Source organism: Podarcis liolepis, assembly GCF_965112155.1.
Source record: "Podarcis liolepis genome assembly, chromosome: Z".
Lineage (NCBI taxonomy): Eukaryota > Metazoa > Chordata > Lepidosauria > Squamata > Lacertidae > Podarcis > Podarcis liolepis.
The window spans coordinates 8,950,877-8,973,535 of NC_139570.1; the positions used below are offsets into that span (position 1 = coordinate 8,950,877).

At 45.3% G+C, this 22,659-nt stretch overlaps 1 protein-coding gene and 1 pseudogene across 4 annotated transcripts in view; one reads left to right on the forward strand and one right to left on the reverse strand.

Moving 5' to 3' along the window:
- CD99L2 (CD99 molecule like 2) overlaps positions 1-22,659 on the reverse strand; it is an 82,438-nt gene that overhangs the window by 56,406 nt on the left and 3,373 nt on the right. The window lies entirely within an intron of this gene.
- LOC310698870 (PAT complex subunit Asterix-like) lies at positions 11,641-12,127 on the forward strand (annotated as a pseudogene). Its single transcript has one exon. The product of its transcript is annotated as a PAT complex subunit Asterix-like (transcript).

Genomic DNA, 22,659 nt, shown 5'->3' on the forward strand with positions numbered 1-22,659 from the left:
AAGAATCGGCACCATGCCCACTTAGGAACCTAGAATGCTGCCTTATACCGAGCCGGTTCAATGGCCCATCTAGCTCGGTACTGTCTACTCTGACTGGCAGCAGCTCTCCAGGGTTTCGGGAAAGGGCCATTCCCAGACTACCTGGAGATGCTGCTGGGGAACGAACCTGGGAACTTCTGCATGCAAAGCAGGTGCTCCACCACTGAACTACAGCTCCACCCCTTTGGGGGCCTAATGACAGCTGCCATCACTCAAAACACAGCTGGCTGTGGACCTATGCCAGCCCAATTTTCCATGGGCACAGGAGAGGCTCCATGGTGGACATTCCTCTTCTCTCTGGAAGAATGTCTGTATCTTGGGATTTGGATTGCTCTGGCCTGTATCTTTTCCCATTTTATCTTTTAATGAAAAATGTAAGCACCCACAGACAAAGGGTGGGGTTTCCCCCCTAATTTTTTGACCCTCCCCTGGCTTCCATGTCTCTAGTTTCTATATGCCATTGTTTGCTGTCGTAATATGTCCTGATATTTCTTACTATTTTCTTCTTTTCTGTTATTGTTGTTGTCGCTATTATTAATACTATTATTGTTGTTGCTGCTGCTGCTGTTGTTGTTAAATTATGGCAAATGTAAGGAACTATATGCTACCCTTTTGTTTGCAACGTTCATTCTGTTATTGCTAACTATGGGAAAAGGGCAGGACTCTGAAGCCCAACCCCTGAAAAATTTCTTCTGCCAACTCCCTAGCTTCCAAGGCTGCAGCTGGCGAGAACATCTTCGCAATATTAAGGACTGGTTACATGTGTTCAGGACAAAATGAACACAGGGATATCTGAATTCCACACCTAACACCACATCCCATTCTCTCTGTGTTCTCTGGTAAAACTGCAGCCTGGATTCACCACACGGAAGATCTCCTGTTAAGGGCTGCTCAAGAAAGCCACAATTTGCCTGCACATCTGTGCATAAGGTGTAAGATTAGCTAATAACGAGAAGACCTCTGTCAAAACAGTTTCCCTAGAAAGGAAGGTATGACCCAATTGTAGGGGGTGGGATTTTCACCCACCCATCTCCTTCCACCACAGAGAAAACAGGTGGTCGTGACAGTGGAAAAGAGACAGAGTAGGAGAAATTCAGAAAACTTCAAAGGCAAGCTTCCATGTTTGTGAAAAGCAGCTTCTCCGTGCTTAAGCAGACAGGCTCCTTCAGCCAGACAGAGCAATCTGTCACAAAGGAAACTGTGGCAGACCCAGTCTCCCTCATTTGCAATAAAGAGAAAAAAGAAAGAAAAGGCTTTTTTTCCCGGTGTCTTGCCCTACTTTCAGCCTTGCAGACGCTGTCTTGAAGGTTTGCTGTCTGCCGAGACAGAAGACACAGCTGCTCAGCAGTTCACGTGAACAGAAGTGGCTTCTCTGTCTCTCGCAAAGCTGCAGGGATCGAAATTAGGCAGAGTACAGAGACAGCAGCCAAACCCGGGTTTCACATCCTCAAGGGAAGGGTGCAAGCAAAATGCAGGCAGCCATGCTCATTTTTGGATGCCACATGACAGCATGGTGGTTGCTTAACAGAGCATCAAAACTCAGGCAGATCATTTCCACGGCTGTGTGTGCATATTTATTCAGTTTTATGTAGGCTGGCTCTTTAAGCACCAAAAGCAGCTTACATCTTAAAATAAACACATACACATGAATAATGGGGAAAGACTGCGACATGTTTTTAAAACCTAGCAGGTCAGTTAATTTTTTTAAAAAAAAAAACTGCAAAAAATTGGCATACATCTGAGAACAGATTGCTAAAATAACCATCTCAATTAATAATATTTTACATTATTTGATCTGAAATGGTATTTATATAAGTTGTTATTGTTGATATTTTCTATTATTAAATGCCTTTGGAAAATAAATGAGCCTTCTAACCCACTTATTGAATGGGGGCTTTCCGTGCCTTCATGGGGTAAGGAGTTCAATAATCTAAGGGGTCACCACAGAAAAGGCCCCAGGTCATCATGCCTGCTGACTGGATCAACCCTACTTACCAGCATGGACTCTCGAGGTAGATCTTAATGCCCAAGCAGTTTCATACATGCCTGCTAAAATAACTCGTTTCCAAACTAATTAAAGCTTTTAATATAATTAGCTTAGCACTGTGCCTGAACCCAAACGAACTGATTAGTCACAATTATAGTTGACTAAAACAAGCCAACTTCAAACCACGGTGTTAAGACTAACCACACTTTAGGGTTAATAAAAAATGGAAATGGAAATCCGCTAGCCCAAGGCTCATTCGTGTAACGTAGATTAGTGTTATATCCAAACAAGGCCTTGAAGACAAATGTTTTTAAAATAATTTTAAACAATTTTAAAATTTAATTTAGGGATGGAGGGTTTGTAGCCCTCGAGATATTATTAGGCGCCAACTCTCATAATCTTGGAATATTGGTCATGCTGGCTGGGACTGATTTTATTTTTCTTTATTTATTTAATATCCTGCCTTTCTCCCAGTGCAGGACCTAAGACAGCTCACGGCATGAGTTAAAACAAATACAGCTAAAAACACACAATTTATTCTTTTTTAAAAACACACACACACACACACCAGTTAAACAAGTAATGCTATTAAAAACAGCACTGAAAACACTTAAAAGAGAATGTACAACACCCACCCATAGATGGGAGTCCAACAACATCCATAAATTCTTCACCCTTGCAATAAACTAGACTAATAAACTGTTACAGCATCATTTGATGAAATCCACCAAGGACAGATTTTTATCAATGGAGCTGAAAGTTGAGGGATACTAATTTCCTATTCGAGGTAATTTTGGATTCAAAAAAGAAAAAAGACCCTTCCTTCAAACCATAACCTTTGCTTACTAAATTGTCACGTTATATTGCTCTTCATCTTAATCTCAGGGTTGTGGGTCTGACAGCCCCACCACATTGGGGAAAAGATTCCTGCATTGCAGGAGGCCGGATGAGATGGCCCATGGGGTCCTTTCCAACTCTACAAATCTATGATTCTATGACAAAACATTTTCCTTCAAAATGCAGGTGATTAATCAACTAAAAATCCTTTAACTGATTGACAGCCACAATAATTTCTTGTCTGATGCAGCCATACAAATGGAGTCTATCAGCGGTTGAGGATAATTATTCATTTCAACATGGTTGCAAGTTTCCCCCTATAAGCAAAAGTGCAAGTTCCAGATTTTCCCCTTCCAAATCCTGCACCTCCTATCTGCAAAGGAACAGAACAGCGTTTCAGCTTTGAAGGCCTCATTCAAAACATAAGAACTACTACTTTGTGATAAATGTGAAGAGCTGGCAAATAAGCACATTCACTAGGAACTTGCAGAAGATAAATGTTTCATTTCTAGTGTGGGAAAAATAAAATATATGTGTCACTCCATTTGGAACCCTCTGGAGATATTAACAAACATGAAGGGCATGTGCTTACGAGACAAGTAATTACAGCCAAGCAGTGAGGCTCATGTGCCAAATCTGAACACTACAAACATTAGCGCTGGCAGAGCTTGAGAAACCATGTTGGTACTCTTTGGTAGCTAACAGCCTTGGCACCTGCAACAGGCAAGGTCAAGCACTTGCTAGGGGCCAAATATGTTTTAAGGGGCTGCTGAGATTAGTCCTAGATTTGACAATATTCCTGATCTGCACCCAGAAGATAGAGCAGATTATGGATCAGGAGACTGAGCAACAGATGAACTTTTTGCTGGAGAGGATCTTTTCTCCTGCGTGGCTTCCTTTGAGCAAATGTCAGTGGAACCTGCTATTTAGAAACGTGGGGTGGAGCAGAGAAAGATACCATGGAAATCTCAGGAGGAAAAATCAATTGATGTGCGAGGGGACTCTCTTACACCGCACAATTCTGTTTGCAAGTATTTCAGTCCAAAGTGAGCAGCGATCTCTAAATTTGCACACTGCACAACTTGGTGGCACTGAGACTGACAACTTTTCAGTCCACTAACATCAGTGCTTTGGGCTGCTGTTCAATGTCCAGACATTAGCAGGTGGTGATGTTTCCTCTCCAAACTGTTGGGAGGAACAACCCAGCAGATTCTTCAAATCAAGCTGCTGTAAAAAGCACCAGAGCAGATGAGAGACCCCCTTTACGGGTCAGAAATTAGCAGGCAAAAGCTTTTAACAGCCTGTAGATTATCAGTCACCTACTGATATCCGCACACGGGAGCTCAAAAATACAGGAGAATGGAAGAGCCCTGATGGATCAGACTAAGGGCACATCTAATCAAGGATTTTGTTCTCGCAGAGGCCAAACAAATGTTTACGGGGAAACCCGCAAGCAGAACATGACAACAACAGCACTGTCTCTACCTGGGATCCCTAGTACCTGGCATTCAGAAGCATGCTGCCTCCAGCAGTGGAGAGAGAACATAGCCATTCTGGCTAATAGCCAGCGATAGCTTTACCCTCCATACATTTTGTCTTTTATCTTCTTTTAACGTCATCTTAGCCGGTGGCTACTACACAGTAGCAGTCAGTGGGGCAGCCCAGGTGGAGAGGTGTTGCTCACCTGCCTCCCCATGCCAAGCATCACTACTGGTTCCCAAGACAGGTGAGGAGCAGGGAGCTCAGCATGGTACAGAGCCAATCCTATGCTCCTTTCCACTGTGGCCATCAGCAGGTGCCTTCAGCAATGTGAAGGCAGGGCAGCAATGCCTCCGGTCCTGCACCAGAACACTGGAAGTTCATGCAGCTATGTCTTGTGGGAGTGAGTTCCACAGTTTAACCACGCCAGCCAGACCGTTTTTTAACCTGGTCAGTTAACAATCCTAAGTGGAGCTGGTGTCTTTGCAGCATCCCCAGATAGCAGTTGCTACTCTGGCTGCCTCTAAGGAATCTTTCTTCCAGGGATCTGCGAGTTCCAGGTGTGTAAGTGATGTGCCCATCCCCAGAAAGAAGAATGATTCCTGACAACCCTCCACATGATGGTCTCCTGAGCACAATCTTTACTATCATTATTTGTTGCATTTATATCCCACCTTTCTCTCCAAGCTCAAGGTAGCGTATATGGTTCTGTCCTTCCTTTACAACCCTGTGTGGTAGGTTAGGCTTAGGAGCAGTAACTGGCCCAAAATAACTCACCCCACCCATGCACCCAGCTCATAGCAAGAAGATCAAACTCCTGGTATCCAGGTTTGGAAATTTTCTATTATAAAAGCCCATCGTGAATTTAGGATCCAGCACCTGTGGCTTGCTCTACACCTACAGTAGAATGTAATGGCAGGGCAATGGACTTACAGAATTGTAGAGCTGGCAGAGACCCCAAAGGTAATCTACTGCAACGCAGGACTCTGTTGCCCAACATGGTGCTCGAACCCACGACCCTGAGGTTGAGAGTCTCATGCTTTACCAAGTGAGCTATCCTGCAGTGGTAGAACTAATTTTATATTTTCAGAATGTTGGTGGAGGATCACATTTTAGAATGCTTCTCAAGCAGTTTCAAGGGGTAACAACTCTCATCGTGTGTGTGTGTGTGCATGCTGGCGCATGCATTCTGCAGTCAGAAAACTAATACAGTGGTACCTCTGGATATGAACGGGATCCGTTCCAGAGCCCCGTTTGTATCCAGAGCAGAACGCAACCCACGTCTGCGATTCGCCGCTTCCGCGCATGGTGTCATTTTGCATGTCTGGCATGCGCGAGCGACGAAACCCGGAAGTAACACTTTCTGTTACATCCTGGCCGCCGCGGAGCACAACCCGAAAAAGCTCAACCTGAAGCAACTTCAACCTGAGGTATGACTGTACAGCAGGTAGTGGGGCTGCAACAGAACTTTCCTCCCTGATATGCTAGACCAGGGGTTGTCAACCTGGTCCCTACCGTCCACTAATGGGCATTTCAGGATTCTAGGTGGGCGGGAGGGGGTTCTGTGGCACAAGCTGGATCCTCCTTCCATCGAGCACTGGTGGGCGGTGAAGAAATTTTACCATCAAGAAAGATGCATTAGTGGGTGGTAGGTATAAAAAGGTTGACTACCCCTGTGCTAGATTTATTTATCAAAAGCCATCAAAACCAGCCCCAGCCAACCACAGTGGTGGAGTCAGCAATAACTAACCATTCAGCTGTGCTTCCTTGCTGGTTGCAAGTTATTGCTAGCTAACCAATCTAAGACAATAATGGGAAACCTTTTTCAGCCCAGGGGCCATATTTCTTCATTGACACCCTTCTGGGGGGTGGGCACATGCAGGCAGAGGCAAAATGTGGGCAATGCAGCTGTAGACGACATTCCTGCCATGCTAAAGCCACACATTTCTCCACCAGGGGCAGCGAAGAGGCTTTATTCCAGCCAGGCAAAAGCACTGGGGGTCAGAAGATCAGGGGAAAGATGGCATGGCTTGCTGGGAACTCTTTAGGAAACCAGACAGAGGGCCTTCTTGGTAGTGGTGCCCGCCCTGTGGAACACCCTCCCAGCAGATGTCAAGGAAATAAGCAGCTATCTTATCTTTAAAAGACATCTGAAGGCAGCCCTGTTTGGGGAAGTTTTTAATATTTAATGCTGTTTTGTTTTTAACACTCGATTGGGGGCCGCCCAGAATGGCTGGGGAAACTCAGCCAGATGGGCGGGGTATAAATAATAAATTATTATTATTATTATTATTATTATTATTATTATTATTATTATTATTATTTACTTGCCCCTGGGCCTCCCTGGTCTTACAGAACAAAGGTAAGTTCAAAGGAGCAAACTACATGCTGCCCACCAACGGATTTAACAAGGGTCCACCGATTTGCTATGGTGGTGCTTTCTTAGGTGGCCTGCAAAGTTGCATGGAGGACAGGAGTGGAGTGCTTCACCTGAAGGGTCCTAGAAGGGTGTTCCCACCTGCTGTCTAAAACTGCAACCTCCTAAGGCTGCTTTTCGTTCTATAAAAGTGGCATTTCTTGCAAGCATTTTGCAGGCAATGCTCCTCCTGCCCCCAAACCCTTCCATTTTCCTTGCTGCAAATATTAGGCCAGTTTATCAAGCACCAGACTTGCTCCGAGGAGGCTTCAGATAGAAGAAAACCAAACCCTTTCCATAGGTCACCTGCCAGGTGAATGTCTCACATCAGGGGTAGGCAACCTAAGGCCCATGGGCCACAAGCAGCCCACAGGGGTCGTTTAACTGGCCCACGAGCCACCCCCGAACTGAGCCGCCCACTCAGTGAGTCCCCATGCACTGAGTTAAACTGGCGCGGCGCAGGGACTCGCTTCTGCGGTGCCGGAAATCGCAGGTGCGCACGCATGCTCACAATCCAGCCCACAGAGGGATCTCCGTTGGAGTGAACCAGCTCAGGCAAGGTAAACTTTGCTGACCCCTGTCTCACATCTTCTCAGAGGGGAAACACCTTTCTTTTTTAAAAAAACAAAAATTGCAAGGTTGTAGCTTCTTCTTTCTGTTCTACTTTGGAGATCAATAGTAGCAGTTGTTCCTTTTTAACAATGTGCTTTAGAGAGGAAATCTCTTGGAACTGATCCAGGGAAACGACTCTTTCAGTATTTCTTTGCCTCCCGCGCAAACTGGGGGGGGGGGGGGGGTTGCAAGCATTCCACAACTGAAATTCAAACTTTGCAATAAATAGCACTATTTGAGCACGCAGAGTAACCGCCCTGCAACACTTTCTAATTCTAATAATTGAATCCTGCGTTTTGAAATTTCCAGGGAACAATCAGCCCCATTAGGGGACATTCGGCTGGTTAAGTTACTTTGGACAATTCCCATCAAATAATATGTTTGGGGGGGGCGTGGTTTTTGGAAGAAACCTAAGTGGGTTGTTTTCAGCTGCCAACCATGAGAAATTCCTCCTTTCTAAATCGGGTTTTGAGGAAACAATGAAACAAAGAGATCTCGATTGTAGTACATTCTTCTTCTGCTTCACAAAGACATTTGCATTTTCAGTCTCATTTTCTGGGTACTCTGTGAGCCTATTCTGCATATAATAAGAATCTTACATGCTTTTGTGTATTATTGTTGCAATATATTGCATTGTTTTTTTCTACCAATTACAACAATCACCTCTTATAATGTTTACTGGTCCCATTGACTTGGTCTGTGGTTTCTGTATAATTTGGGGACGTTCTATTTTGCGTTTTCTGTATTTGCATAGCAATCTGCCTAATACTGTCCCAACTAGTTTTCCTGGACTATTTGCACAGGTTAGGCAACCATGGTGCATTATGATTGGGGCTGACGCTAAAGATGGTTCAGAAACCGCAGTTAATCCAGAATACACCTGGCTAGACTACTAACTGGAACTGAACCTTCTGATCATTCTACACCTGCAGTTTACCAAAGGCACTGGCTAACAGTTCACTGCTGAGTCCAGTTCTAAATGCTAGTCTTAATCGTCAGAGCTCTTCACAACTTGGCACCTGAAAGATTGCCTGCCTGCACTTGTGCCAGCCTCTACTTTGAGTTCATCATCATAGGCTCTTCTCCAGATTCCCATGAGATACAGCAGGAGGTTACACAAGACAGGGCCTTTTCGGTGGTGGCCTCCCAGCTTCAAAACACTCTTTCCAGGGAGATGCTCGCCTGGTGCCCAGTCAGGCAAAGACTCTTTTTATTTTTCCAGGCTGTCTAACATTTCTGGGTCTGTTTTATTTCATTTCATTTCATGGAACGGGTTGGATCCAGACTTAAGCCTTCTTTGGACATTACAGTTAGGGTGATGTCAACATGTGGAGGGGGGAAGAGAGCAAGAAGCACACTAACTCTACCCCTCAGTCACAAGAATATGCTCAGGGACATACAAATCTTCCAGGCAGCCTTTTAACCAAGTGGCTTCCAGAAGTTTTGGACTACAACTCCCATCAGCCCCGGAGGCTTGCTGGGACTGTTGGGAGTTGCAGTCCAAAGCATCTGGACTCTGCATTACAGAGTCTGAAGCTGCCTTATACTGAGTCTATCTGGGTCAGCACCTACTGTAAATTTTGAAAAGAGGGTTGTCTCTTTGTCTACTATTTGGGACACCTTTTAAAATATTGTAATCAAACTCAGCATCATGGTTCAGGTTTTCTGTCTTGTGGTTTTCTGGCCACCATCTTGAATCAAGATGGCGGATGAAATCTTTCAGAGATCCATTGGTTTTAACCAGGGATTTCCAAAACTGCACTGATCGTCTGGGTTCTTTGGAATTCCCAAGCAACACTGGGTACTTTCTTCAGGTACACATTAACTGGAATTAGCTCTTCAAGGTTCTGGACAGTGAATGTCCCTCAGCGATACTTGACGATGCCAGGGACTGAACCAGGGGCCTTCTGCATGCAAGGCCAGCCCTCTACCATTGAGCTACAGACCTTCCCCCAAACAGATGTGGCAGAAGCTCCTGTATTCATGAATGCTCTCTTTGCGTTCCAAGTTTCTAAGATTGGGGAGGCACCTGTCCACAAATACAGGACTTATTTCTTCCATAAGCTGGAAGGTGGACGAAACGGCAGTCAGGCCAAAGTGCTCGCTTCCACTGCCCTTCTTCACATGTTGATTTCACTTTTTCTGTAACTCCCGAAGAGCCTCGGAGCATTAAATAGGTATTACTAGAGATATATAACCTGAGATTTTAATTGTTGCAAGCAGCCCTGAGCAACCCAAATGGGGAAGGGCAGGATATAAACCTTTTGCATAAGAATAAGAAAGATTATTTCCATGTAGCCATGGTTAGGATTCTGCTGTTAGAGCAGACCCCTTGCAATCCATGGTGCTAAAATCAGTCAAGCGTCCCTGATTCTCAAAAGGTCCACTCCATGTCTGTTTTTAAGCTGGTTTACAGATTTGCCACTTTTAACTCCTAATTATGCATCAAATTGTTTTTGTTGTGGGTTTTTTTTAAAAAAAGAAATTAATAGCAAAATACTCTGGCAGCTTGACTGACGGGCAGCATCAGTTAAATAAAATCCAGCTCTGTTTTATTGGCTCTGGCTGGCAGGGACTCTCCAGCTGTGGTCTTCTTCAAATTTTCCTTGAATTATTCATCAAGACAACCCACCAAATTATAGGAAGCAAGAATGAGATTCTGGGCCAACACTGCCTGCAATGGCTGGAAGCCGTTATTAAGTCTAGCCAGGGACAAACTCTGGCAATCTTTCGTAACATAGTGCTGTGCAAGGCCAAAAGTGGATCTTATCAATTATGGACATTTCCAATTTGGTACTTCCTTCGGCTCAGCGTCCTGTGCACGGGAACCGCCGTCACGGTCCTCAATCTGGTGCTGGTCTAGTAAAGGCATTTACTTTTTCAGTCTGAGGGCCACATACCAGCAGTGGGCAGCGCCAGAGTCAAACCTGGGAGGAGCAGCTGATGTAAACATTACCTCTGTGCACCAGGCAGGCTACTTTCTACTGCCCACCCCCACCTTGTGATTCTCCATCCAAGCAAGCAGTGGAGACATCCCGGCCAGGGACAGCATGGGGCAGAGTCTGGGGAGCAGGGTGCATCTCGGGGAGGATCCTGAGGGTCAGAAAGAGAAGCTTGGAGGGATGCATTCAGCCCTCAGAACTGAGGTCCCCCCACCCCTGGTCTAAGGTCTCCAGCAGAGGTCCTTCTCAGCTCTGCAATCCTTTTATTGGACGCCATGGATTAAACTCAGGACCTTGTGCATGACAAGGTTGTGCTCCACCACTGGGCTGTAGGTCCTTTTGAAAATCACGGGGCCTCTATGAATTTTGCAAACGTGCCTCACCTGCATGTTGGCATTATTTCAAGTCGTGTTATCTGCTTCTGGAAAGGCAAGGAGCTCTGGAAAACCTCAGAACCCAGAGCTAAGACTTTGCCACATTTTGCCCACACGTTTTATAGTCCGTTTTTTCAGCCATAAGGACTAGAAACCTTTTTTTTAATGCTGTCTTGGGATGCTGAATTATTCCTTTCATCCATTTTCCTTTCTTTTTACTCATTTATTAGACTTATTGGTCACCTGTCACCTATTTACAGCGAGAGAGAGAGATGCAATACATATTACCACAGGGGGGGAAGTGGGGAGAATGATATTAATATTGCATATAACATCCATTTTAAAAAAAGAAAACACACTCAGGCAATAAAGCAATACCGTGCCCCACCTCCAGCCAAATACCATTTTTAAGCACTGTGATCAAAAAATGCACAAACAAGCGTGAAATATATTCTTCAGATTTTATCTGAGCCCCCCACACCTAGAGCAATCAAGTATTGGGCTCCAGTGCTTCATCTGAACTGGGGGCACCATTATAATGACAACCCTTTGAGGTAGCTTCGCCAGAGAATTCCTTTGTTTCTTTCAAGTTTTTTCCATCCCGCTCTTCCTCCAAGCAACCCAGAGCAAGCACAGTCATACCTCAGGTTACAGACGCTTCAGGTTGTGTGTTTTTTCAGGTTACAGACCGCCAAAACTCGGAAGTACCGGAATGGGTTACTTTGGGGTTTCGGCAGTCGCGCATGCGCAGAAACACTAAATCGCGCTTTGCGCATGCACAGAAGCACCAAATCGCAACCCGTGCATGCGCACACAGGTTGCGAATGCTGCGTGTTGCAAAAGTGCATGAACGGATCATGTTCGCAACCCGAGCATCCACTGTATACATGACCAATCTGCCCCCCCCCCCCGCAATTCCACATCGCTTCACAACAAGGTTGTGAGAGGGCTCAGAGTTAGCCAGAAGCGGAGCACGATGGCCGGTAACAACATAATGGACCCATGGCGGCCAAATCGCATTCTCAGATACAAACCTCCATCCACAGAGAACAACCCTACCCTGGAAGACCCCACACCAGACTACATGAATCTACAGGGAATGATTTTCAGTATGTGTGGCTTGATGCTGAAGCTAAAATGGTGTTCCTGAATAGCTGTATACTGTTCATTCATCAGCTTTGCCAACTCTCAGAGTTCAGAAGATACCCAACAGATGATAAGGAGCTTTATGTTGTCTATCAGCTGTAGTGACGTCCTATCTGCACAACCCACAACCAGTGTCTCCTCCTTGGTGAAAGGATATTGCCTCTCTTCAGAGCTCCTCTTGCAAAGCAGAGGTGAACTCCCTCAACAGAGAGGACTATTTTCTCAGGCAATGCAGATCCATTTGCACATGTCTTGTGAGGACTCATTTTGTTGCATTAATAAAGTGATGGTTATTGGGGGGGGGGGACAAGGTTGTGAGAGGTGGGCTAGGCTGTGCAACAGATACCAGCCCAAAATAAAGCAAATAGAAATTTAATCTAGGTCTCCTCTGTCCTCTGCACTATGTTGATTTATGTGATTTTAAAGCTGTGTTCACCTGCAGTGCACTTAAAAACACCTCCAGGCAATTAGGAAAGGAAGTATACAAAATGTCTAAAATGTTGGCCATTTTTAAAAATTCCCAATCACAGACGAGAAATAGGAAGATGTATGAGAAGGGATTGTTAAAAGATGTATAGTGCCTTCTATGGAATTGCAAGCCACCCTAAGAATCAGAAGATCAGAAGGCTGATCCATAATATGCTCCCCACTAGCAAGACACATTCACACTCCGGGTCAGAAGTGAAGCCTTCTATAAATACAACACGTCTCGCTGTCATCTTGGAACACACTCAAGGGTCTTGAGACACCACAGTCATTTACCACTATAAATATGACAGAGTGGTGCCCAGATGAAGAGCAAAGCTCCAATCCTGTTTCCACTGTGTGGTTCCCACAGATCGGCCAATGCTATGGGTCGCAAGGCCATGGCTGCCTTAAGAAAATCAATAGAAACACTGCAAGCTCCTGCTGAATCCCTCTTAACCATGCCCCCCCCCCTTTTTACCTTTCTGTTTTGGTGTATAGAAATATTTGACTTGTGTGGTTTTTTCCACCAGGTCTTAGCCACTATGTTAGTTTAAAAGCCGTGTCTTGTGTTTATCGGCCGAATAAAGTCCCGTTTTTGTTCAAAAAAGGGGGGGGGGGAGAGAGAAAAGAAAATCAATGGAAACAACCCCACGGCCCTTTACCCTCCGACTGAATAACCATTAAGGGGTTAAGGTACGTGGGGCACACTGCCCTTACAGAACGGAAGCGGAGGCTAGATTTTTAAGGATGCAACCCTAAACCCACTTGTCCTGGGGTTAGTCATTTCTGGAGTAAGCATCCTCAGGACCACTCTGAACCTAAAATGCAACATTTAGGTGACAAATCTGTATAGACACCTGGGGGCAGCTCCAAACCAAACAAAAGAGGAGTTAACCTCTGAGTAGACATGAAGTGGATTTTGCTGTTCCTTGAATCTCCTCAATTAAAATTGTTTTGTTAGAAAGGGAGACACCATTGCAGTTTAAAAGAAGAAGGAGCGACTTATTCTTATGCAAGTTGTTGGCATTTGTCTTGTCTCAAGAGACAATGAAGTGCACCTTCTAGGGTGAAGCCAAGCCACTGGAGAATCACAGCATTCAATGTGGCTGCAGAGACTGGTAACTCATAACTGTGGCGTCTCATATTGTTGATTCCTGTGTGAGCAGCACCACAATGACCCCTCTGGGGTGCAAGCCTAGGCAGTGTGCATGGAGGTCCTGGACTGCCCAAACGACAAAGGAAAGCAAAGTAAGAGGTTTGGCTCCATCTTGACTGCAGGAGTTCCCGGAAGGAGGCGTACAAGGTGCCATCCAACCATCTTAGGGTCTGAGTAGTGTTTACTCATTGGTCTTTTCTTTTCCCAAAGATGTCCCACAAGGCAGCAGATTCAGATTTTTCCTTGGAGCTCACTTCCATTCTCACGAATTAGTATAGCCACAAGGCAGCAGAGTTTAGGATCAGTTTTTCCTTCTAGATGGGCTACCTTCCCAAGTTGACAAGCCCCATCTGCCCCTCACTTCCCTCTATAGCTCATGCAGAAACCACCTTCTTGACCGTTGGACTCACTGCAGGTTCTCACCCACTCAATCTGCCACACAGCCTGCCCGTGCATGCAGGGAAAGTCTCTAGCTCACTGAAGGTTTGAGACCCATTGGCTACCTGGCTTAGCCAGCCAGTTGAAACCATTCCCTGGACGTGGCTGCTGTCACATGCTAACAGCTTCTGGGAGCCACAAGGGAGAGCTGAGTGCAGCGGGGGGACAGGACCAAAGGCAGATAAACTACCTCAGAAAGAACATTACATGTTCCTCACCAGAGTTACTAACCACAGGACCCACACGTGGGTTGGAAGGCTGTGCTGGTGGGTCACGGTAAAACTGCTACTGCCAAGTCAAAATCCTGATGCTTCTGGCCACTACATGTGGCGTCAAGGCTAGAAATCATTCTCATTTTATCAATTTCCATGAGTACTGCAAAGCAGCAGGAGAAAGGAAGGAGCGTTTTTCAGTAAGAAAGGTATTTCTGGCAAACTGTAAGCTCCACCTTCCTATTTGTTGTTGTTGTTTAGTCGTGTCTGACTCTTCGTAACCCCGTGGACCAGAGCACTCCAGGCACTTCTGTCTTCCACTGCCTCCCGCAGTTTGGTCAAACTCATGTTGGTAGCTTCAAGAACACTGTCCCACCATCTCATCCTCTGTCGTCCCCTTCTCCTTGTGCCCTCCATCTTTCCCAACAACAGGGTCTTTTCCAGGGAGTCTTCTCTTCTCATGAGGTGGCCAAAGTAATGGAGCCTCAGCTTCACGATATGTCCTTCCAGTGAGCACTCAGGGCTGATTTCCTTCAGAATGGAGAGGTTTGATCTTCTTGCAGTCCATGGGACTCTCAAGAGTCTCCTCCAGCACCACAGTTCAAAAGCATCAATTTTTCGGTGATCAGCCTTCTTTATGGTCCAGCTCTCACTTCCTATAGGTATGCTTTTAGTGATGGAGCTCTCTAGCAGGTAGGGACACTCTATTCACCTTCTAGGAGTGAATAGAGTGGCTTTGTAGGAGTTTGTCTGCTGTGATGGGGAGAATGCAGAAAATTCCCTCCTCCACACACTAAAATCTACTACATGACACACCAACACACATGCAGCTCACGGCAAAATTCTTCCCTTGTAACTCAACAGAACACAAACTAAAAAACAAATCTGTATGAGCATACAGGGCAAATGCAATCATTATTCACTGAGAACACAAGAGTCAGTGGAATTAGGATATGAGAAACAATTCACTGAGCTCTCTTGTGGCACAACCTTTAAAAGTGCAATCTCAGCAACTAACATTACCAGGGTTTTGGATTTCAGTCAGTAAATAATACCCAGAATCGGCAAATGAAGCAATTATCCACCAGCTGCCATTTGGTACCATCTATTTTTGTGAGCAAGGCTTGTGACACTCAGAAGAAAAGCAAAAGCAAAAAACCAGTTTAGTCGTACAAAATGAGTTGTGAGTTAGCCTTTCTAATATTACCCCTCAATGGAATAAAATCTGAAAGAACAAACATGCCTCTGAGACGTCTCAATGAAACTCAACTGCGAGAGAAATATCACCGGTTTTCAGCAGCTTCTCAGCCTTTTGGATGAGAAAAAGCAGTTTTCCTTTAAAGTAATACTAAGGTAACACTATGTTTATCACTTTGTGAATTTTCATTTAAGGATTAATAATGTACCTCATTGGCATATTAAGTATAAAATCAAAAGTGAATCTGTGAAAGTAGGTCCCATGGTACATGTTGGGAGTCAAGAGACGAGTCTCGGAGCTGGACCAGTGGAAGGCCACTGTTTAATCCAACCCCTTCCATTACTAGAAGTAGTAGTTGTAGTACTACTGGTAGTAGTTGTACTACTGGTAGTAAAGGTAAAGGACCCCTGACAGTTAAGTCCAGTTGCGAACGACTCTGGGGTTGTGGCGCTCATCTCACTTTACAGGCCGAGGGAGCCAACATTTGTCTGCAGACAGTTTTTCCAGGTCATGTGGCCAGCATGACTAAGCCGCTTCTGGAGAACCAGAGCAGCGCACGGAAACGCCGTTTACCTTCCCGCCGGAGCGGTACCTATTTATTTACTTGCACTTTGACGTGCTTTTGAACTGCTAGGTTGGCAGGAGTTGGGACCGAGCAACGGGAGCTCACCCCGTCGCGGGGATTCGAACCGCCGACCTTTTGATCGGCAAGCCCTAGGCTCAGTGGTTTAGACCACAGCACCAAATACACAATGAAGAAATAAAAATAAGTTTTATCACACATTTCCAATGGCAGTGTGCTCAGCACAAAATACAAAAATCATGAATAAACAAACAATAATCTCAAGCAGAGACATCACCTTGCCAACAAAGGTCCGTATAGTTAAAGCTATGGTTTTCCCAGTAGTGATGTATGGAAGTGAGAGCTGGACCATCAAGAAGGCTGATCGCAGAAAAATTGATGCTTTTGAATTATGGTGCTGGAGGAGACTCGTGAGAGTCCCATGGACTGCAAGAAGATCAAACGTATCCATTCTGAAGGAAATCAGCCCTGAGTGCTCACTGGAAGGACAGATCGTGAAGTTGAGGCTCCAATACTTTGGCCACCTCATGAGAAGAAAAGCTCCCTGGAAAAGACCCTGATGTTGGGAAAGATGGAGGGCACAAGGAGAAGGGGACGACAGAGGACAAGATGGTTGGACAGTGTTATCGAAGCTACAAACATGAGCCTGACCAAACTGCGGGAGGCGGTGGAAGACAGGAGTGCCTGGCGTGCTCGGGTCCATGGGGTCACAAAGAGTCGGACACGACTAAACGACTAAACAACAACAATCTCATTGTGACAAAAGAAAGCCAACTTCCGTGTCAGTGCTGAACTTACAAATAGTGCAGGCGGTGGCAAACGTCATAGAGAAAGAGGCATTCCTTACCCTCTGGAAGACTGACAGGGAATGACTCTTTTTAAGATGATGCACATCTACATTTGTAATCTAAAAATAAAGTATGTGGTCTCCCTCCCCACCCCCACCCCGGTTGAACAAGACTTTTTTTCCTATTGCATGGAAATTCATGCAGAATTGATAGATTAGAAAACTGAAACTCACATAACTCATCAACCAAGGTATATTTAATTGAGTGGCAGCTCTAGGTAAAAGGCACTCCTTGGGGCTAGCTCAAGAGCCAGGTGACATTAATTAATTCAAATTAATTACATGATCAGTAATCTGGGATGTTACGCTGGAATTTGCTGCAGCAACTTCTGGACTGCAACTTCTACCAGCCCCCACCAGCTTGGTCAATGGTCAGGGATGGTGGGAATTCAAGTCCAACATCTTGACGGCAACCATGTTGGCTACCCCCGCCCTAGAGAGCAATCTAACTCAGCGTGTCCATTTTACTTCACTGTGTTCCATTCTGGAATGGCTTTTGTGTGTTTCGAAACTGCAGTGATATTTTACACGGTTTTTTAAGAAATTATGTTGCAACCCAGACTGGAACCTCACACTGAAGGCATCATACCACTTTCAACAGTCATGACGCACCCCCTCCCCAAAGAATTTGGGGGGCTGTTAAAGGTGTCGAGAGTTGCTAAAGGTAAAGGTATCCTTGACCATTAGGTCCAGTCGCGGACGACTCTGGGGTTGCGGCGCGCATCTCGCTTTACTGGCTGAGGGAGCCAGCATACAGCTTCCGGGTCATGTGGCCAGCATGACTAAGCCGCTTCTGGCGAACCAGAGCAGCGCACGGAAATGCCATTTACCTTCCCGCCAGAGCGGTACCTATTTATCTACTTGCACTTTGACGTGCTTTTGAACTTCTAGGTTGGCAGGCACAGGGACCAAGCAATGGGAGCTCACCCCGTCGCAGGGATTCGAACCACCAACCTTCTGGTTGGCAAGCCCTAGGCTCTGTGGTTTAGAACACAGCGCCACCCACATCCCTTGAGAGTTGCTAGGAGACCCCTATTCCCCTCACTCACAGAGCTATCAGTCCCAGAGTGGTTTAAGCAATCAATTCCTCTCCCCTTTGTGTATTGGTGCGTGCATGTGTGCCTGTCATTTGCAGGTTAGGGCAAGGAGACGGAGACCTTGACCCTTCCTACCCCCACAAATTCTCTCCAGAAGCCTCCCCGTGTCTAGAAGGGGCTTTTCTCTGCAACCTCCCAACAGTTTGACTTACCCCCCCCCAAAGCACATTCCACCATTTTCTCCCGAGACAGACGACAGCAAAAAGCTTCTTCTGATTTTGGAGGGTGGAATGACACTTGTCTCCCTCCAATCCAATTATTCCTAAATGCTACCCATTCCCACATCGCAAGGGGAAACCCAGAGCTGACACTCCTCCTTTCCCACACAATGTGCTTTTCCAGCGAGTGTGCATTGCTGAGTTATTTGCCAGGGTTTGGATGGTTGGAGGCTGAGTTGGGCAGGTCCTCCTGGCTCCATGCCAACAGTGGGTGTAGACGGTCATTCATGCCCACAAATTATTCCTGTTTGCCAAAGAACGGTCCACCTGGCTGGAACAGGTATGGAAGCCAACATTTGTGGTTAGTGGTGGCTATGCAGTTAGGTATCTCCTGGTTTAGCTATTTCTACCCTTGCCCCACCCCCTAAAAGGCTTCTGTAAGAATGGAATGTCATTATTCATTTTAAAGTTCCTGAACACTGAAGCAAATAAAGACCATGAAAAACTGAGCATCCCCATCTAGTTTCAAACGCCAAGTAAGCTTTTCGAGAGGAGGCTTAAGGGGCTACATTTAATACTGCTTTATCAACAAGCATTTTGGATGTCAGATTGTTATCACTCGAAAGCAGAGGCTTCTCTGGGGTAGAATGGCCCACTCACTGTTGTCTGACTCAACTGTTGCCTTCAAGAAAGACGTAAAAACCTTTTAAAATGATTGTTCTGCCATATCCTATAGGACCTTGGCTTTTAGGGTGCCTTGTGCGGTCCTCAATATATTTGTGCTTTTTCTTTAACTTTATATTTCTGCATTGCAGGAGGTTGGATTAGATGACCCCTGAAATCCCTTTCCAACTCTATGACACTTTTCAGGATGGTTTGAAGTCTTTTTTAAAAAATTAAATAAAATTAAAATGTTGTTATCCTTCCATTCTGTCCACATATGTGAACCCCACTCACCTAGTGGAGGCATGTGGGGGGCCCCAAAGGAAATACGCCCCTCCAACTGAATCTCCTTTTATATGTGAAATTGTTTCAATTTTTTTTTTTTAATACAGTCATACCTTGGATGTTGAATGCCTTGGTACTCGTACGTTTCGGCTCCCGAACAATCAAAACCCAGAAGTGAGTGTTCTGGTTTTCAAACGTTCTTTTGGAAGCCAAAGTCCAATGCGGCTTCAGCTATTGTTTCTGGCACACCTGCGCAATCGGGAGCCAATTGGAAACCGCGCCTTGGTTTCCGAACGTTTTGGAAGTTGAACAGCCTTAAGGAACACATTCTGTTTGAAAACCAAGGCATGACTGTATATGAAATTATTTTGTTTTAATCTATGAAACTGTTTTAATTGTTGGTATTTTTATTGATAAATAACTTCAAGGTGTTGCAAAGGAACATATAAATAATAGGTAAATAAATGAATAAGGTTCACTATCACTGCCCTAAGAGAACCTTCCAGACCAGAGAAGTCCACAGCCTGGACGCCACCACTGAGAAGTCTCTGACTTGGACACCAAGTCACTGCTCCCCAAAGCTTGTACAACACTGAGGGCCAGAGTGAGTAGGTAGGTCCCACATGAGAGGCAACGGCCCTTTAGATATCCTGAGCCCAGACAATATATGCCTTTAAATTGTTGAGACCAGTACCATGAATTGAGCTATGAAAGGAAACAGGAAGCACCCAAAGACTCAAAAAGGCTCTTATGATATCCTGTAGCAGTCGGGTAAAAACTGGGTCTGTGGTGTACAGACAAGAAGCAGGCTCAGCCGACTTCCGCTTTCAGGCCAGCTGGCATGTACCGAGGTGAGAATAGCTGACTAGGAAGGGAAATGTAAGCACTCTCTGGCCCAGCAGGTTATTTTCCAATCTCGGTGTTCTAGCAGCATCAAAAGGTATCCCTCTGACTAACATTCCTCCTTTTGTATATCACTGTGTGTTTCTTGTCAATACCCTTTAAACCTAGTTTGTAAATAACCCATTGCTGGCTCCAGGCTCCAGCCACTGTCATTGGCTCCGGTTCCTCTTCATCTTCACTGCTTCTACCTGTTTGTTTGTGGGACAGAAATCCAATGAGCAAGCAGGCAGAGGACCTCCTGCTCCTCCTTCTCACCACCACTGTTCTCTACGATAGAGCAAGAAGCAGGTGACCAAGCAGGTTGCAATGTTGGAGTCATACTTTGGTCCCCCCGACGATGGACTACAACTCCCACCATCCACAGCCAGTTTAATCAATGGTCAAGGATGATGGGAGTTATAGCCCAACATCATATAAGAACCCGAAGTTGAAGACAACCAGTGAAGAGTAAGTAACATTGCTTTGCATTCTATGTGGGACCACCTTCGGTCTTTTTGTCTGGAAGCTCCAGCTGGTGCAAAACACTCCAGTTAGCCTGTCGATGGGGCAGACTTATTGCCAGCTCATTAACTCCAGTTCTCAAACACGTGCAATGGCTCCCCATATATTACTGGGTGAGGTTCAAGGCTCTTGTATTAATTTATGTCATTTAACAACTTGGGTTCAACACAGGGGCTGCCTGATCACTGAGGTCTTTGGAGGAGTCGCTGCTAGGGGTCCCCTATGGTTTGGGTGCACAGATGCCAACAGCCAGTCAACTGCTCATATGAACCCATGAACTGCTCAATGCTGTGACCCCAATTTGATAGCACGACCTTCCACTTGAGGTCAGATGGGACCTTTCCCTGTTGAACTTCAGGTGCCTACGGAAGGCAATTTTTTTATTCCAGCAGGAATGTTAACAGATTTCTGATTTTATAGTTTTAACTCATTTTTATTTTCACCGTATTCAGTTCCACACACTGATCAAGCATTACTGTAATTAAGTCGTATATGAATTCTTGAAGTAATGAGAAATCCAGGAGGGCTCTTATCAGTGGGCCCCATGCATTTCCGGGTTAGCGGAGTCTGTAACCTGAAGCATCTGTAACCTGAAGCGTCTGTAACCCAAGGTACCACTGTATACCTAGTCTCCTACTTGCAATATACAAGATGCTCCCAGGCATCCAGACCAATGTTTTCATAAATTTGGAGAGACTCGCACCTCTGTTTATTTCAGGCTTCTGATGTGCCACCACACCTTTTGTTGATTATGTGTGGGTTGGCAGCATATCCTTAAATCGGTTTTTGCTTCTGTGTTGCAGTGGAAGAACAACTGTTTGTGGAATTGTTTGCAAGCTTAGCGAGACAGAATTAAGCTGGAGGGGAAACACAGGTGTACCTATATATTTAACATATCCAGAGTAACTTATCATGCCTTGTCCCACTGGGCTCCTCAGCCAAATTGAACATCTATCTGTGCAAGGAATTCCCTGCCTGCCCATTTCATTCTGTTTAGTGAATATGCCATGAAAACCCATTTTGGGGAGTTCACTGATTCTCCCTATTGTTGTTAGCTTAACTGGTTCTCCTTTGTTTACTACCACTTTGTCTACACAGTCAGCTTTCCCCTTGCTTTTTGTGTACTTTTAAAACAAATGCCAGTTTGAAAAAGAACTAGCTTAGGTAGGCAATGCAGCTTTGGAGCTGGCAGGAGGATAGAGATGAATAAGGGGATTTTTAAAAAACAAAAAAATGACCCACACAAAGTTTGATTCCGATTTTCAGATGCTCCCTGTGCTGTGCACTAGAAATAATTTAGCAAAGTATTAATTAAGAAAAGTAAATGCAACTAATTAGTTGGATGTCAAATGCCAGTTCTACTAATCTGTTGCCCACTAAGAGGTACAATTAAAAAACAGTTCTTCTGCAATGTTTAATATCCATTCCTCTTCATCCAAATATTCTACCTGCTGTAAGGAGAGAGGCTCTTAACCTCTTACAAAGCAAGAATAACCTGGCTGGAGTAGCCTTCAGAGCTTTTCCTATGGTTTGAAGGTTGAACAAACTTTAGAAAGCCGTGCAGTGAACTAGCTCTGTAGACCATCTTTGCTTCCCTATCTCTCAGACTTGCACACCCAACAGGGCTGTTCAAGAGGTTTCCAAGTTCCCATCATAGGTTTCCAAGTCCCCACTTTTAAGCTCTTAGTCAAGAATCTGTTTCTTATGAAGAAAGGCTAGAGCATCAGGGCTGGGGGCGGACAAGAACACAACAGAGGCTTATGAAATTATGAATGGTTGAAGGAGATAGTGTTCAACTTCTCTATCATGATAACAAAACTTGGGTCCACCCAGCAAAACAGACTGGGAAGGAAGAAAATGGTTCTTTTTTACAACACAAAGTTGACTTGTATGTCACAGGTGTGAAGCCCTTCGGATGTGACTGGGCTCAGCCCCACAGCAACATGGCCAAAGGTCAGAAATGATGGGAGTTGTGGCCCAAGGACAACAGGAGGACCACAGATTCCACATTACTACTGCACACGAGAAATTGAGTGACACTAGCTTAGATAGCGTAGACCTAGAATGGGGAGTTTGGTGCCCTCCAGATGTTGCTGGACTGCAGTTCCCATCATCCCTACATACTGGCCATGCTGGCTGTGGGTCTCAGGTTCCCAGTCTTAGACAAATTCGTGGGCAAGAGGCTAAATAGAACATCCACCTTCCCAGGTCTGTTCCCCCCACTGTTCAGGCCATCACCTTCAAAGTCCCCCCTCCCCTTTTTTAATCTCTGAGAGACACCTGGCTGGCCACTACTGAGCGGAAAATACCAAACTAGG